Source organism: Balaenoptera physalus, assembly GCF_965194825.1.
Source record: "Balaenoptera physalus genome assembly, chromosome: 2".
Lineage (NCBI taxonomy): Eukaryota > Metazoa > Chordata > Mammalia > Artiodactyla > Balaenopteridae > Balaenoptera > Balaenoptera physalus.
In genome coordinates this window covers 68,501,816-68,516,762 of record NC_138883.1, presented here as the reverse complement: position 1 = coordinate 68,516,762, position 14,947 = coordinate 68,501,816, and the positions used below count along the sequence as shown (strand labels likewise).

At 35.3% G+C, this 14,947-nt stretch overlaps 1 protein-coding gene and 2 long non-coding RNA genes across 7 annotated transcripts in view; 1 reads left to right on the top strand and 2 right to left on the bottom strand.

Moving 5' to 3' along the window:
• LOC309656174 overlaps nucleotides 1-14,947 on the top strand; it is an 822,990-nt gene that overhangs the window by 361,000 nt on the left and 447,043 nt on the right. The gene's annotated exons all lie outside the window — the stretch shown is intronic.
• The window catches only part of PRKD1 (protein kinase D1), a 466,527-nt gene that overhangs the window by 292,840 nt on the left and 158,740 nt on the right, over nucleotides 1-14,947 (bottom strand). The gene's annotated exons all lie outside the window — the stretch shown is intronic.
• LOC309656170 lies at nucleotides 241-11,343 on the bottom strand. Its single transcript, XR_014261200.1, has 2 exons — nucleotides 3,565-11,343; nucleotides 241-1,559 (listed from the first exon to the last, which is right to left on the bottom strand). It is a non-coding gene; the product is annotated as an uncharacterized lncRNA (long non-coding RNA).

The following is a 14,947-nucleotide window of genomic DNA, read 5'->3' as shown; positions in this document are numbered from 1 at the left end:
ATGCAGTATTTGTCTTTTTGTGACTCGCATATTTAAACTTCGCATAATAGTTCATCCATTTTGTGGTACATGTCATAATTTCCTTTTTAAGTTTGAATAATATTTTACTGTATGTATATACCATGTTTTATTTATCCATTAATCCATTAATGGACACTTGTGTTGCTTCCACCTCTTGGCTATTGTGAAAAACACTACCATGAACATGGTCACAGTTTCTTTTTTTTTTTTTTTAATTAATTTATTTATTTATTTATTTTTGTCTGCGTTGAGTCTTCATTGATGTGTGCGGGCTTTCTCTAGTTGTGGTGAGCAGGGGCTACTCTTGGTTGTGGTGCACAGGCTTCCCACTGTGGTGGCTTCTCGTTACGGAGCATGGGCTCTAGGCGTGCAGGCTTCCATGGTTGTGGTACACGGGCTCAGCAGTTGTGGCTCGCGGGCTCAGTAACTGTGCCTCGCGGGTTCTAGAGCTCAGGCTCAGTAGTTGTGGCGCACGAGCTTAGCTGCTCCACAGCATGTGGGATCTTCCCGGACCAGGGATCAAACTCATGTCCCCTGCATTGGCAGGCGGATTCTTAACCACTGCATCACCGGGGAAGTCCCACAAGTTTCTTTTAATAACAGAAAATAAACAATATCACAACCATTAAAAATAAAGAAGTAAAAGTTTACAGAAAAGAGAAATATTTTACCATGTGTATACTTATTGCTTTTTTTCTATAGATATTACTTTTAGAAGAAATTTTATCTTTGTGACTCACACTTTCACTAACAGATATACGTTTAACACAATCCAAATATCATGTCTGTTCTAAAAATGAATATTCATTCACTTTAATGACAAAGTAGCTCTTTTTAGCTACATTTAGAAGGAACTTACTTTGGGAAAACACTCATTTTCTGATTTTGGGGTATATTTGATTGACATAGCATAAAATACTTCATTTCATGCATAAATACGTAAACAACTACGGGCCCTTTGGGGCTGCATCTGAGATTTGCCACCAAATTTGCACAGTCCAGAGACTCCAAGGCTGGGAACAAAGATAAGCAGAATTAAATACATTGAGAACACAATTCACAATTACGAAACTTCTGCAATCTGTCTTTACTCACTGCCCTCAGATGCATCATTGTCAGCATCTGACCCCGTTAGGTGGCTGATAAGAGGATTTTGAAGGCCAGCAGATTTTATTTTTAACCTCTCCATATGGTTGACCTTCTAGTTTCAATGTGAGCATCATCTGCAGAGATGATCATCAAATGGCAACTCCTACCCTAAAATGTTTTGGGTAATTTGGTCGACTCAAAAGTGATGCTCAGTTAAAGAACAACGTGTGATCTTCTTTGTACTTTAAAGTCTGTACACAAATACATTCTAAAAGGTCTGCCGCAAATACGTTTTAAAAGGTCTGCAGGGCTATAGACAAAAATTTCAAAAATAATTTACTGACATTAGGATTAAAACAATTTTTTTCAAACTATATGGAATGTTCTGCTTGTATAATGAATAAAAGTGTAACAGTAACTTTTACTGGTAAGATTTTTTATCAGCTAAGCTCTTTTTTAATATGAAACAAATAATATTTCAAATTTAAAATAACTAAAACACGGAAAGCTAATAAGACTTTATAAAAAACTTTCAAATGCACACTGATGTATTAATATGTCAAGTCTAATATTAGCAATACCAATGATCCATATAACACATTATGTTATTACATTTTTCAAAATAAAAAGAGATATTAATTATTTTATCTGTAATTCATGGTCCACAATTTTATACCCTCTTGAACCTTGAAGATAAAGATAGCAAATATGACTTTCCATTTATGAAAGTTTTGTATATAAGAATAATATAACATTCTTATGGCCAAAAGGCAAATGAAAAGATGCTCAACATCGCTAATTATTAGAGAAATGCAAATCAAAACTACAATGAGGTATCACCTCACACCGGTCAGAATGCCCATCATCAAAAAATCTACAAATAATAAATGCTGGAGAGGGTGTGGAGAAAAAAGAACCTTCCTACACTGTTGGTGGGAATGTAAATTGGTAGAGCCACTATGAAGAACAGTAGGGAGGCTAAAAAAACTATTAAATAGAGCGACCATATGATCCTGCAATTCCATTCCTGGGCATATATCTGGAGAAAACCATAATTCGAAAAGATACATGCACCCCAGTAGTGTTCATTGCACCACTATTTACAATAGCCAAGACATGGAAGCAACCTAAGTGTACATCGACAGATGAATGGATAAAGAAGATGTGGTATACTTATATGGTGGAATATTACTCAGCCATAAAAAAGAATGAAATAATTCCATTTGCAGCCACATGGATGGACCTAGAGATTATCATACTAAGTGAAGTAAGCCAGACAGAGAAAGACAAGTATCATATGATATCACTTATATATGGAATCTAAAAAAACTATACAAATGAGCTTATGAATAAAACAGAAACAGACTCACAGACATAGAAAACAAACTTAGGGTTACCGAAGGAGAAGGGGTGGGGGATAAATTTGGAGTTCGGGATTAACATATAACACTACTATATATAAAACAGATAACCAACAAGGACCTACTGTATAGCACAGGGAACTCTACTCAGTATTTTGTAATAACCTATAAGGTAGAAGAATCTGAAAAAGAATAGATATATATGTATATATAACTGAATCACTTTGCTGTACACCTGAAACTAACACAACATTATAAATCAACTAAACGTCCATAAAAAAATAATAGAATATTAAATTATTCATCTATCCATTTATTCAACAAACATTTAATAGACATTCATTATCTCCCAAAGACAGATTCAAAGATATATCTAACAAAAAAGGAGAAGAGAAGAAATTCTCAACACATCAAGGACTTTAGTTAGGTGACAAAGACAAAAGTTAGCATATTATTAGAGCATATAAGCAGTTCACTGAGAGTGGAAGGGAAGGAGATTGGGGGTACAGGATGGAACAAGCACAGAATTCTCTCCTGAGAAGTCAAAAAAAAAAAGCATCCTGCAAAGAAGACTAGTAAATAATTCACTGGTAAATTCACCTGGGGTTGAGCCCAGGGTTTCGTGGGTAAAGTGACAAGTCTCTAAGCAGAAGGAATGAGCAGGACAAAGGCACAAAGGCCAGTAAAAAATGTTTAAAATATTTTTCTCTATAGGCTTTATTCATCAGTCCTGAGAAAAGAAAACGTACAATTTTATTTATTTCTGAGATGAGCTTTCAATGGGCACTGTTATTCAAAAAAGCAAAACAGTGTAATTCTTTTAACATTATGACCTCCTACTTATCCACAGGGACCCCATATTTTTTGGACGAAGCTGGCTCTTCATTCATTTTCTTTTATAAATTCCCATTTACTCGAGACTTAGGAATGACACCATATACCAATTATAGGACCAAAGAGTGACTTTAGATATTTATCCAAGACAGTTTGTAGAAATAATTATAACTTAAAAAAAAAAAATGTCTCATTTCCTGGCAAAACCTGAATCAGAACAGCATTGAGCAGGGTTAAGGGGTAATTTCAATCAAGCCACACTTTTTTCTGATACAATGGTTCCAACATGTTTATAGAATACCTGACCTATGAGAAACGCTCTCTGATGTCCGTACAAAGCCCCTTCAGGCAACAGTGCAGTGTGGCTGCAGGAACTTTAGAACAAGGACAAGAAAAAGGAGAGGAAGAGATTTGCTCCCCACTTGGACACACTACTACACAAGGAACGCTTACAGTAAGTTCTAGCTGCTGACAAACACTGCTATTCATTAATATCCTAGAAATTAATGGAATTTTAGGGTGTACCTGACATGTTCAACAGTTCAGACTGAACTGTGCCCTGACATTCTTTTAACAGTAGCTAGCAAAATTGAAAAGATATGAGAAGAGAACAGAAAGGATTTCTATTACCTCTAAATGTAGATACATCCAGACCCAGGCAGAACATGAAAAGATTTCAGATGAAAGTCAATTGTAACTGCTTCTTACTCTCTCTCCCTCTCTCCCCCAACCAGAAGACACGAAATCATAGTTCCACTGAATAGATGGCAATGTCTTTTATGACATAATGTTATGAATGAAGAACCTATTAGTGTGCTTAAATGAACGAACTTATTTTCAAAAATCGTATTTGGAAAAGAGTTCCTGGAAGCATATGCAACCACGCGATGACAAAACTTACTCTGTGCCTAGCACCATCTGCTGACACCCTTCCAGGCAATTCTTTTAATATAATAAACTATACAAGCCAAGAAATGTAAGGTTGTCAGCAGGATGTAACCACACCCACTGTACATGTGTACCCAATGAGACAGTCTTTAACAGATTCTATAGCTATTTGCAAAAGAACAAAAGATGGACTGAGCAATTGCATTTGTTACTTTTCCCCTGTCAGCCACATTTAATTTACAGTATAAATCATCCAGATTGGTATGTGATGGTAAAGATAAAACACGAATTGTAGTTTTTCTCCCTCCTTTGATGGTAGATGCTGTCATTTTAACATGAATGATTGACATTCGACATCAAGCAGTTTTCTGGAAAGGAACTTGTGCACCTCTCAATGGCACATCTGGTATCTGCAGATGGTGTGGATTAGCATAATTTTCCCAGCAACGATGCGCCAAAAGCATAACGCAAAATAAGACTTATGCCTGATGTCAATTGTTTGTTTCTTGCCAGTGTTAATATAAAATCTTCTAAAGACGGTTCTAATGCTTACTATCAGCTCAAACTACAGGGGAAAACTCAGGAAGCAATCCTGACTGCCCTGGGGGGGGTGGATATGAATTAACATTTATGACAGCCCACTGCCACTACTGCTCTCTCTTCATCTTGCACAAAGATGGTAAAGTCGCCCACTAGGGGTGTGACAGGTACACAACAGGGAGTTAACACAATGCATGCCCCCTATAATGCATGAAGATTTGATCTGTGTTGTACCTATACGTGTGTGTACTTAATATATCCATACTGCAGTAGGAGCAGTATTTCTTTCAAATAAGCATTAAATAAGCTATACGTTCTGTGAGTACAAGAATACTGTGGAAAAACCGAGCACCCAATTTATAAAAGCAACAATACTAGGCTCCTTGAGAGATATAAAAGAATATAAGAGCCTTTCCTCAATGACTTTAAAATCAGGAAGAAAGAAAAGCTCAAGTTATTAATTTATGGTGTCATATGTCATAAGTGATATGAGTCCTATTCAATACGACTTGAGGCAATGTAGAAATACCTCATAAAACAAAATAACACAAGAAGACCTATAAAAAGATGTATCAATTTTTACATGGAATAGGCTAGAAAGGCATCTCATGAAGGGAGATACCATATGCTCAAGACCTGGAATATAGGTTGTATTTTAGTAAGCAATATGTTCAAGAGAAGAAGAAAAAATCCAGACCTAAATGGTTTAATTCAAGGGTAACAGGACAGCAAATCACAAGTGACATATAAGGAAATCTGTGACATCCATATTGACCAACAGGGTTAACATAGGTGAGTATGGGAATAAAACTCCACATAGCAATGAAATAGAAAAAGAATTAGAGGAGTGATGAAAAGAACAGGTACACCATACAAATCAGAAATTCAGTTCCTAGGTAATGTATAATTCATTTATACAACACTAAGTTATTTATAGCTCACCTAGTTCCAAAATTCCCAGTATTTACTGATACCTACTCAACCCTGTTTCTAAAATGATTTTAAAAGAGTTCACAAAGAAAGCATACAATGTATAACGTGAAAATAACTTGGTGAGTAAAGCTGGGCAAAGTCAGCCTTTTATTATACAAGTAGTGATAGTGACCTAAACCTTTGAAACATCTGTCTTCCCCTATCCCCTGAGTCGCTGTGTTCCTCATGTGTGCAAACACCTCCCAAGCATTCTGAGTTCGGGTTCTCCTCAGAGTAAGATTACTATAAAATTATAAGCAGTAATCCTCTAGACTTTGAGCTCTTGATACTATTTCTTAAACTCATTTTAATTTTAATGCAATTTAAAATGATAAATACTGGGAATTCCCTGGCGGTCCAGTGGTTAGGACTCTGCGCTTCCACTGCAGGGGGCAACGGTTCGATCCCTGGTAGGGGAACTAAGATCCAGCATGCCTCACAGTGGCCAAAAAAACAAAAAAAAAATTATAAATACTGTTATCCTAATATGATCGAAATTGTGATTTTAAAGGCAATTATGTTTCAGGTCTAAATTAGAAAGACTATTCCCAAACCAAAATTTTTTTAAGATTTGTAGTTACACAGGGAACTATATTCAATATCTTGCAATAAACTATAATGGAAAAGAATCTGACAAAGAATACATATATATGAAAACTGAATACAAATATATATATATATATAGTGTGTGTGTGTGTATATATATATATATATATATATATATATATACACACACATATATATATACCAGAAACTAACACAACATTGTAAATCAACTATACTTCAATAAAAAATAAAATTAAATTTAAAAGATTTGTAGTTGCAATGATCTCTACCGATGCTTCTTCAAGTAATATACTAACAACTATTTTATCAGGGATAAAAAGAAGTTTCCATTTACATGAAAATATATACAAAACAACAGCTGACATCATTACTTAATAATGACACATTAGGAGTATTCTTCTAGAAATGTTGTTGTTCACATTTTAAACTTTTTTTCTGAAGTTTTGCCCAATGCCATGGACATTTAAAAAAAGAAAAGAGTTTATGTATTAAAAATGAAATGATAGTATCATCATTTGAGTATAACAGCACATCTAAATAGAGAAGCAACCGAAAAACTACCCCATGAATGGTTATTTTCTTCTTTGCAACAAAAACAACAACAAAGATAGATACAATAATATAATTCTTTCTAACTTCCTATTAATTATTAGCTAAGTGATCATAAAAAAAATCATTCCACCTCAATTTCCTCATCTGCAAATATAGACAAAAGTATCTAATATGCATTATTATTTCCTTCAAGGAAAAAAAAGCTGTTGGGAAATCAGACAAGAAGTCAACATGTCTAAGTGGTTTTAATTATGAATAAATTCAAGTATATCAAATATTTTCAAAACAGAAAATTTTGAAATTTAAAAACTATTCCTATGGTGGTCCAATAGTTCATTAATAAATTTAGAGATATCTAGAATATTACTGGACAAAAGTTTGCTTTTATGGAGTTTTATAACAGCACATCAGTTTATATGTATAATATATAATGCATATGATCAAATGGTTCACCGGTTAATCAGTAGTCCAAGTATCATTTTAAAATAATATGAATCTGAAATAGAGTTACAGATGTAGAAAACTTATGGTTACCATGGGGTAAGGGCAGGGGAAGGGATAAATTGGAAGATTGGGATTGACATATACACACTACTATATATAAAATAGATAACTAATAAGGACCTACTGTATAGCACAGGGAACTCTACTCAGTACTCTGTAATGGCCTATATGGGAAAACAATCTAAAAAAGAGTGGATATACGTATATGTATAACTGATTCACTTTATTGTACACCTGAAACTAACACATTGTAAATCAACTATACTCCTATAAAAATTAAATAAAATAATATGAATCTCTACACCTTCAATTTAATTTTTTTGTGAAGCTAAAACTTTTCTAAAAAATAACATAAGGTGTGTTTGATGAGGAAAGTAACCATTTTTGAATATAAGAAATTACTTTGTGCAAATATAATTTTAAAAGATAAAAAATAAATAAAATAAAACCTATAGACTGCTAAATGACAATTCCATCCTTTACAAATACTTCCTGAGCATTTAGAAAATAATGCAGTCAGTGATGCTGAAAAATGGATTATCTAGCCTACTCTAAAAAACCTACAAATGTCCTTTCATGTATCCAACAAGAATTTACAGAGCATATATTGTATGCCAGACACTCGTCTAGGCTCTGCAGATATAGAAGAAAGCAGAAAAGTATTCTTGTGTGTAGAGTCCAACAGAGAAGACAGACATCACTTAGCGAATCATACAGATAAATGTGAAATTACATTGTGGTAAGACAACAATGTGATGAAGCTACTTAAAAAAAAAAAAAAGAGATACACAGAAAAAGTAAAAAGCTTATGCTACTCTAACATAAAATGACCAAGATCATTGTACTATTAAAACTGCTCACTTTGCAGATGAAATACAACAACACAGTCATACCCACTCCCCCAAATTATCAGAAGCACAAAGTATACCTTAGACTGCAAACTGAGACTACTGCCAATAACAGCTGGCAATAGTTCAGGTATTTAAGGAATTCTAATCTGAAGAAGTCAACCACTAAGGTGCTCATAAATATACTTCAATCCTGTCCTTTCTCCTTGACTCTTCAAAAGGGAAACTTTTGGAAAAATCTTAGCCCTGAAAAATACAGTGAATCACTTAAACTAAAAATCCTTTCTTGGTAATTCTCTAACAAGGTTCTCAAATAATTTGTGTCATTTTTATTACACGTTTGAGCTTCTTAAATCCCTAGACGATTATATTATTTATATTACCATAGTAAGTTAATATTTTTGCCCACATTTTATCAAATGTAGTTCTCTCCAGACACCATTCTGTTTCTCTTAAGATAAAAGCAAGGAGCTGCTAGTTTCTGATATGCTCAGATATTTCAGTGTTTTCTTTTTACTCACCGTTGAGAACTTTTATTAATTCTCCCAATCTGTGTAAGTAGAAGAATAAATCTCTTAAAGGCATCTTCTGAAAGCGAGAACCCCATCAAATAATCTCTCAGAGTCAATCCCTTCCCATAACTTACTAATAGTTTACTTTTGAGCAAGAGAGCTAAGCCTCTTAATTTTAAATTCTTCATTTATAAAGCAAATATGCTGGGAGGAATAACAAACGAGGCCTAGTACCTGACATAATAAATGTTACCCCCAAATAAATACATGCATGTGTGTGTGTGTGTGTGTGTGTGTGTGTGTGTAGATATAGATAGAAGATAGATAGATGAGTAAACTCCTGACAATCTAAAGAATGAAGGTGAGTTTGTCAATAACCTTAGAAAATTCAGGTATACTTTAAGGACTATCACAGGACTGAAACAAGCCCCTTGACTTGTCTTTTTTTTTCTTTTAATAAAGTGGTTAAAGATAATATATTCTAAGTATCCTCCAAGGAAAGGGAATCTTCCAATACAATAATTCCTCCAAGAGAAGATACTGCCTAGATAGCATATGGATGGATAAGAGTGCGAACACTGAAACCAATTATCAAAGAAACCTGACAGCTGTTTGACATCACATACTCTGACAAACAAAGATGTGTAATTTTTTATGAAACTGATCCACTGTTGTGATGCTTCGTGTTAGATGCTTCACATGACTGAAAATTGTATCTATCACCACAGTTACTAGTCACAGTTTCTTGTGATGAGCTTAATCTGCATTTCAGTATACCTGATACTAAATATAAGAAAATACCAAGAACAGGGACTTCCCTGGTGGCACAGTGGATAAGACTCTGCGCTCCTAATGCAGGGGGCCCAGGTTTGATCCCTGGTCAGGGAACTAGATCCCACATGCATGCCGCAACCAAGAGTTCACATGCCACAACTAAGGAGCCCAGGAGGCGCAACTAAGACCCAGCAAATCAAATAAATAAATAAATATTAAAAAAAAAAAAGAATACCAAGAACATTAACCAAATATTTAACAAGTGCCTGCTATATCCCAGGCACTGTTCTAGACACTGGGGACTTATCAAGGAAGAAACACCAATGCACAACACCTCCCATCACATATGGTCAAGGGATGCTGGCAGGATGCCCGATAGACAGCTATGTAATAAGGAGAAAGGCAATATGAGTGGACAGAAACACTCCTTTAAAGGGGATAAATATCATTGGTGTGGCAAAGGTACTGGCTGCTCAACAACGGAGCGACCTTTTCACATATAAAGCAGAGCCACCACGGATGGCAACAGCCTCAGGCCAATTCAGCAGCGAAAACCAAAACCCACAAGTGAACTATCTGGTTAGATACCAGTTTGCCCTCTCCCTCCCTCCCATGTGCTATTATATTATTACAGTCCATTATCTAAAGTCATGATGCCTCTTCCCCCTCCATCTTCATATATACAAAGAAGCCTCTTTCTTCAAGGTCTACTCCAATGCTTACCTCTTCCATGAGGTAAGCCTTCCTGATCCCTCCAAGTGAATGGGATCTTGTCCTTCTTTGTCTCTCCCAAGGCATGGTTTCTTCCAAACTGCCTTTACTACTAGATGGTACACTTTTAGTGTTTGTTTTTTTTTTTTAAATCTCCTTCTAGATTGTTCTGTTTGCCACATATGGGGTAAATTTCTAAAGAATGTGTGTACCTTACCCTTATTTAGCCTTTACAGAAAAAAATACATTGTCTGAAAAATAGAAGGTACTTGAGAGATATCTGGGGAATTAAATTCAGAAACAGAGTTTACTATGTAGCTAGCTATTTATAAACACACACATATATATAAAATACCAAAATAATCTAATCTAAATTCATTTTTTATAAAAACTTCTAAAGGATTTCCCTATTCACCTCTTAAAATTTCTAAAATATTTTCATCAAAAGTTTCAAAGCCCATTGATGCTGACAAATAAGTCACTTAAATCATCGTGTTCGTATCAACAATAATGACTTCACTTTGGCATAAATTAAGAATTATTGGGCTTCCCTGGTGGCGCAGTGGTTGAGAATCTGCCTGCCAATCCAGGGGACACGGGGTCGATCCCTGGTCTGGGAGGAACCCACATGCCGCGGAGCGGCTGGGCCCGTGAGCCACAATTACTGAGCCTGCGCGTCTGGAGCCTGTGCTCCGCAGCAAGAGAGGCCACGATAGTGAGAGGCCCGCGCACCGCGATGAAGAGTGGCCCCCGCTTGCCGCAACTAGAGAAAGCCCTCACACAGAAACGAAGACCCAACACAGCCAAAAATAAATTAATTAATTAATTTTAAAAAAAAAAGAATTATTTAATTTCACGAAACCACATGTCCTTTTAGTATATGGGGGATGTTACACCACACACTTCTTACAGATCACACATTCTCCAGATGTTTTTTTTACACACAGCTCTTCAGCACCTTTCTTTCATCTCATCATCCATGTCTATACATACAACCATTCTTTCTTTCATTTAAAACACACCAGTGTATTGAGTGTAACACCTTGATAAGTATATGGTAGATACTAGATAAATAGTTAACTGGGCTTTCTCTTTTCATTTAAGGATTCAAATTTCCCAAATACCTTAGCCAAATTATTGAGGAAGTTTATCAGTGTATCAAGAACAAATTTCTGTGCCTTTTTCTACTAAATTTGGAATCATGTCTGGCCACCCATACCAAGAAAACAATAATAATAAATAAAAGACAAAAGAGTATTAGACATCATCTCTTTCAGGAGTTTGTTTCGCAGTTTCCACCTCACAATAAAAGTCTTACACAAATTACCTTTCTTTGCAGTGCCAAGAATGACTTAACGCTACAAGGTCTATTACATATACATCCCGACCTCCTATCCTATATTAACTTGTGGAAAAGGTAGAGGCTCAAAGCTGAATCATCTCCTGCTGTGCACTGGCTTTAGTGTGCTGAACCATGGTACTTTAGAAGTGGACCTATTAGACTGAGCGCACACCAAATGTTATACAGTGCTCAGTTGGCACTTTCAAACTGATTATTATTAGAATTGATAATAATAAATATGAATAGCCATTCATTGAAAGAGAGGTCACTAAAATTCTAGGTGGCTTTATTCATTGCTTACAAATAAGTATCTGTCAACATTTCCATCAAACACATCTATTTCTAGAATGTTACAGCCACAAAACTTATTTTGGAATAGAAGCACCATTAAAAATGCCCATCAAAGACTATTTCTTCATAAAGTTAAAAATAAGTTCCATTCAGCTCTATGAACTTGAAATGCTTAGAATACCATATGTACTTCAATAACATATCTGTTTACTTCTGAAATGGCTATTGATGCATTATCTCAGGGTACAAGTCAAACTTCTACAAATTAATCAATGACATAAAATTAAGTTATAATGCTGAGATTAGTAGATTTTCATTTTCTAGTAGAAAATAAGTTTCATAATGACAAAAATGTAAAATATAAGATTTCAAAATATTTAACGCATGTAACAGAGTAGTTCATTACTGGCAAAAACAAATTTTATGTGTAAAGGTTATATTTTATTGAGGGTGTTAATGACCAAAGTTAATGTTTTTAAAAATAACTGGAATTTTTTTATAACAAGAATTATCTATAACATAGCTTTACAGGTTTGTTTTTCAAATCTTATTAACGTCATTTTTTTCGTCTTCACCCACATATATGGTGCCAAAGTTTTCCCTCCCTCATTTCCATTTGTTACATATAACTGCTCTTAATTAAAGTTACAAAAAATGTCAATAATTCCAGTCACAAAATTTATAATAAGCACATGTAATGAAAAAAATTATATACTCTTTCCATTTCAAAACTGAAAGATGAGAAATGCCTGTTGACAGTATTTTCTTTATCATACGATTCTTAGTGTCTTACATGTTACCACTGGGTTCATGGGTATCAATTTCAGTGCAGGAAAGAATGCCACACCAAGGTTCTAGTTCAAGGTTGCCTTGTAATTCTGAATTCTAGTTCTGCTCCTACGTCTCACCCTACACTAACACATTAAAATTTATTTGATAATTACTGAAAACTACCTGTGAAGCTATCTTCACTTTCTGAATGCATTCACCAGGCAGTTAGTGACTGCCCTCTATTTACCAAGTACTGTATCTGAGGCCGAGATTCAAAAGATAAACAAAAACTTTCATATCTTTGACCTCACGAAGCCTGGAATCCAGCAGAGAAAAGAAACATTATGCAAATAACGACATGAATATTTATATATAGTCATGCCGCCTGCTTCAAAGGAAAAATTTAGTGAGAAATGGAAGTGTATAACCAGGGAAGGTTTCTCTGAGGAAGAGACATTAAAGCTGAGACATTCTGGATGAGCAAGGGCGAGACAAGTGAAGGGGGAGGGAGGTCCAGTCAGAAGGGATGAGATGTATGAACCCAAGGAGGTAGGAGGGGCTTGGGGTCTTTAAGGAACTGAAAGGGAACCATCAGAGCCAGAGACAGGAAAAGAGGCAAGATGAGTGTCCTGGGTGGATTGTCAGATGGTACAGGGCCTTGCGGGTTACTGTCAGTGTCATGGATTGTGGACTTCATCCTAGGTGCAAGGAGAAGTATACCATCTTCAATGGGAAGTCAGCAGCCAAAGGAGTTCCAGTGATGTAGTCTGTGCCTTCTGAGGTACAGAGCAGGGCAGAGAAGGGACAGGAGCCTGTAGAGAATAAGCTATAGACGATGTCACTGAACGGTTTTACACAGGGCTGTGATTTGATGAGACTTGCGTTTGTACAGAAGTCTCTGTTTGCTAAGGACAGATGAGGATACTTGCAGTACAAGGAAAATTGATGATGTCTAGGACTGTGGGGATAACAGTGGAGATGCACAGAAGTAAACAGATGAGAGATTAACATACGAAAACACAATGGACAAGACATGGTGATTATAAAGTAGAGAGGGGACAGAGACAGCGTGGTGTTGAGAATGCCTTCTCAGTTTCTGAAATAAGCAAGGGCAACAGTGAATCACCCCAGATCGTGTACTGTCAAAGGAAGAACAAAGGCAATCTTTATTGCGCTTGAAATTTTATTTCTTCCCCAGGGCTTTAGTTAAATCACTCTAAAACTAAGATGTCCCATTTAATTTCTAGACATGTGATATTAAAATGTGTACATTCAAATAACAGTACATATTTAAATTCAAAGCCCTGAAGAAAAACTTTGAGAAGTGGATACCCTCTGGCTCAATACCATGTTTATAAGAGTCATCAGGTTTCTAATGCTTCTACACGTGCACCTGCACGCACACTCACAAACATTCCCCATCAAAACTGTTAGCCTAAACAGAGGTTTGTTTTTCCCTTCTAAAAGTAATATTTGCTTAGGTGACAGGAGTGGAAGTGGACTCAGTGGTTTTTCTCTCCCTGATAATCAATAATCGGTCAGGAAAATAAAAAGAGAGAACTTATTTCTCCCTCCATCAGCAAAACCTTTAGATATGGTTATAAAGCTGGGAAAACATAATACGAAACAAATAAGACATGTGGCAACCAAGTAAAAGTACATTATATCATGGTAGCTAGGCCTTAATTAAATCAAATGGTCCAAAAATGCTGATGTTTCAATTTATCATGAGAATTAAATTTAAAAATCGAGGAGGGGGCAGGAAACTCATTGGCTTCTATAACCACAACTAACACATAAATGAGTCTTCTTGTCAGAGCCTAAGAAGAAAAAAACCCAATACTATCATGTTTAGCAGAAGAATGGGCAGTGGAAGGGGCTATAGATACACAATATGAGAGAAAATAATGGTATTAATCAGTAATATAAGTCCCCTAAATGTTTTTCCTTTTAAAAGCAGAGAAATTACTTTCCTTTATCTGGTTATAAAAATTTGTACATTTTCATATTTTATTAAAAATGAAATACAATAAAAATGAAAACACAATCTCATCAGCCAGAGAAAACCATTTACCACTGCAGATGATCAGATTATCTTTCTAGACTTATATGTATATATACAAATTTTAATTGACTCATTTTACACGTGTTTTATAAACTTTTTTCACTTAACCACATATCACAGACACCTTTATGTAAATAAAAATATAGTTCTACATCCACATTTTAAAGTCTGCATAATTCTTGATAATGTGGATATAACATAATTCATTTACCTAATTCCTATTGTGACATATTTCAGTTGTCTAGTGTATGTTTCCTTTCATAAACAACTATGCAATGGATATTCCTGCACATATGCTTGGATAT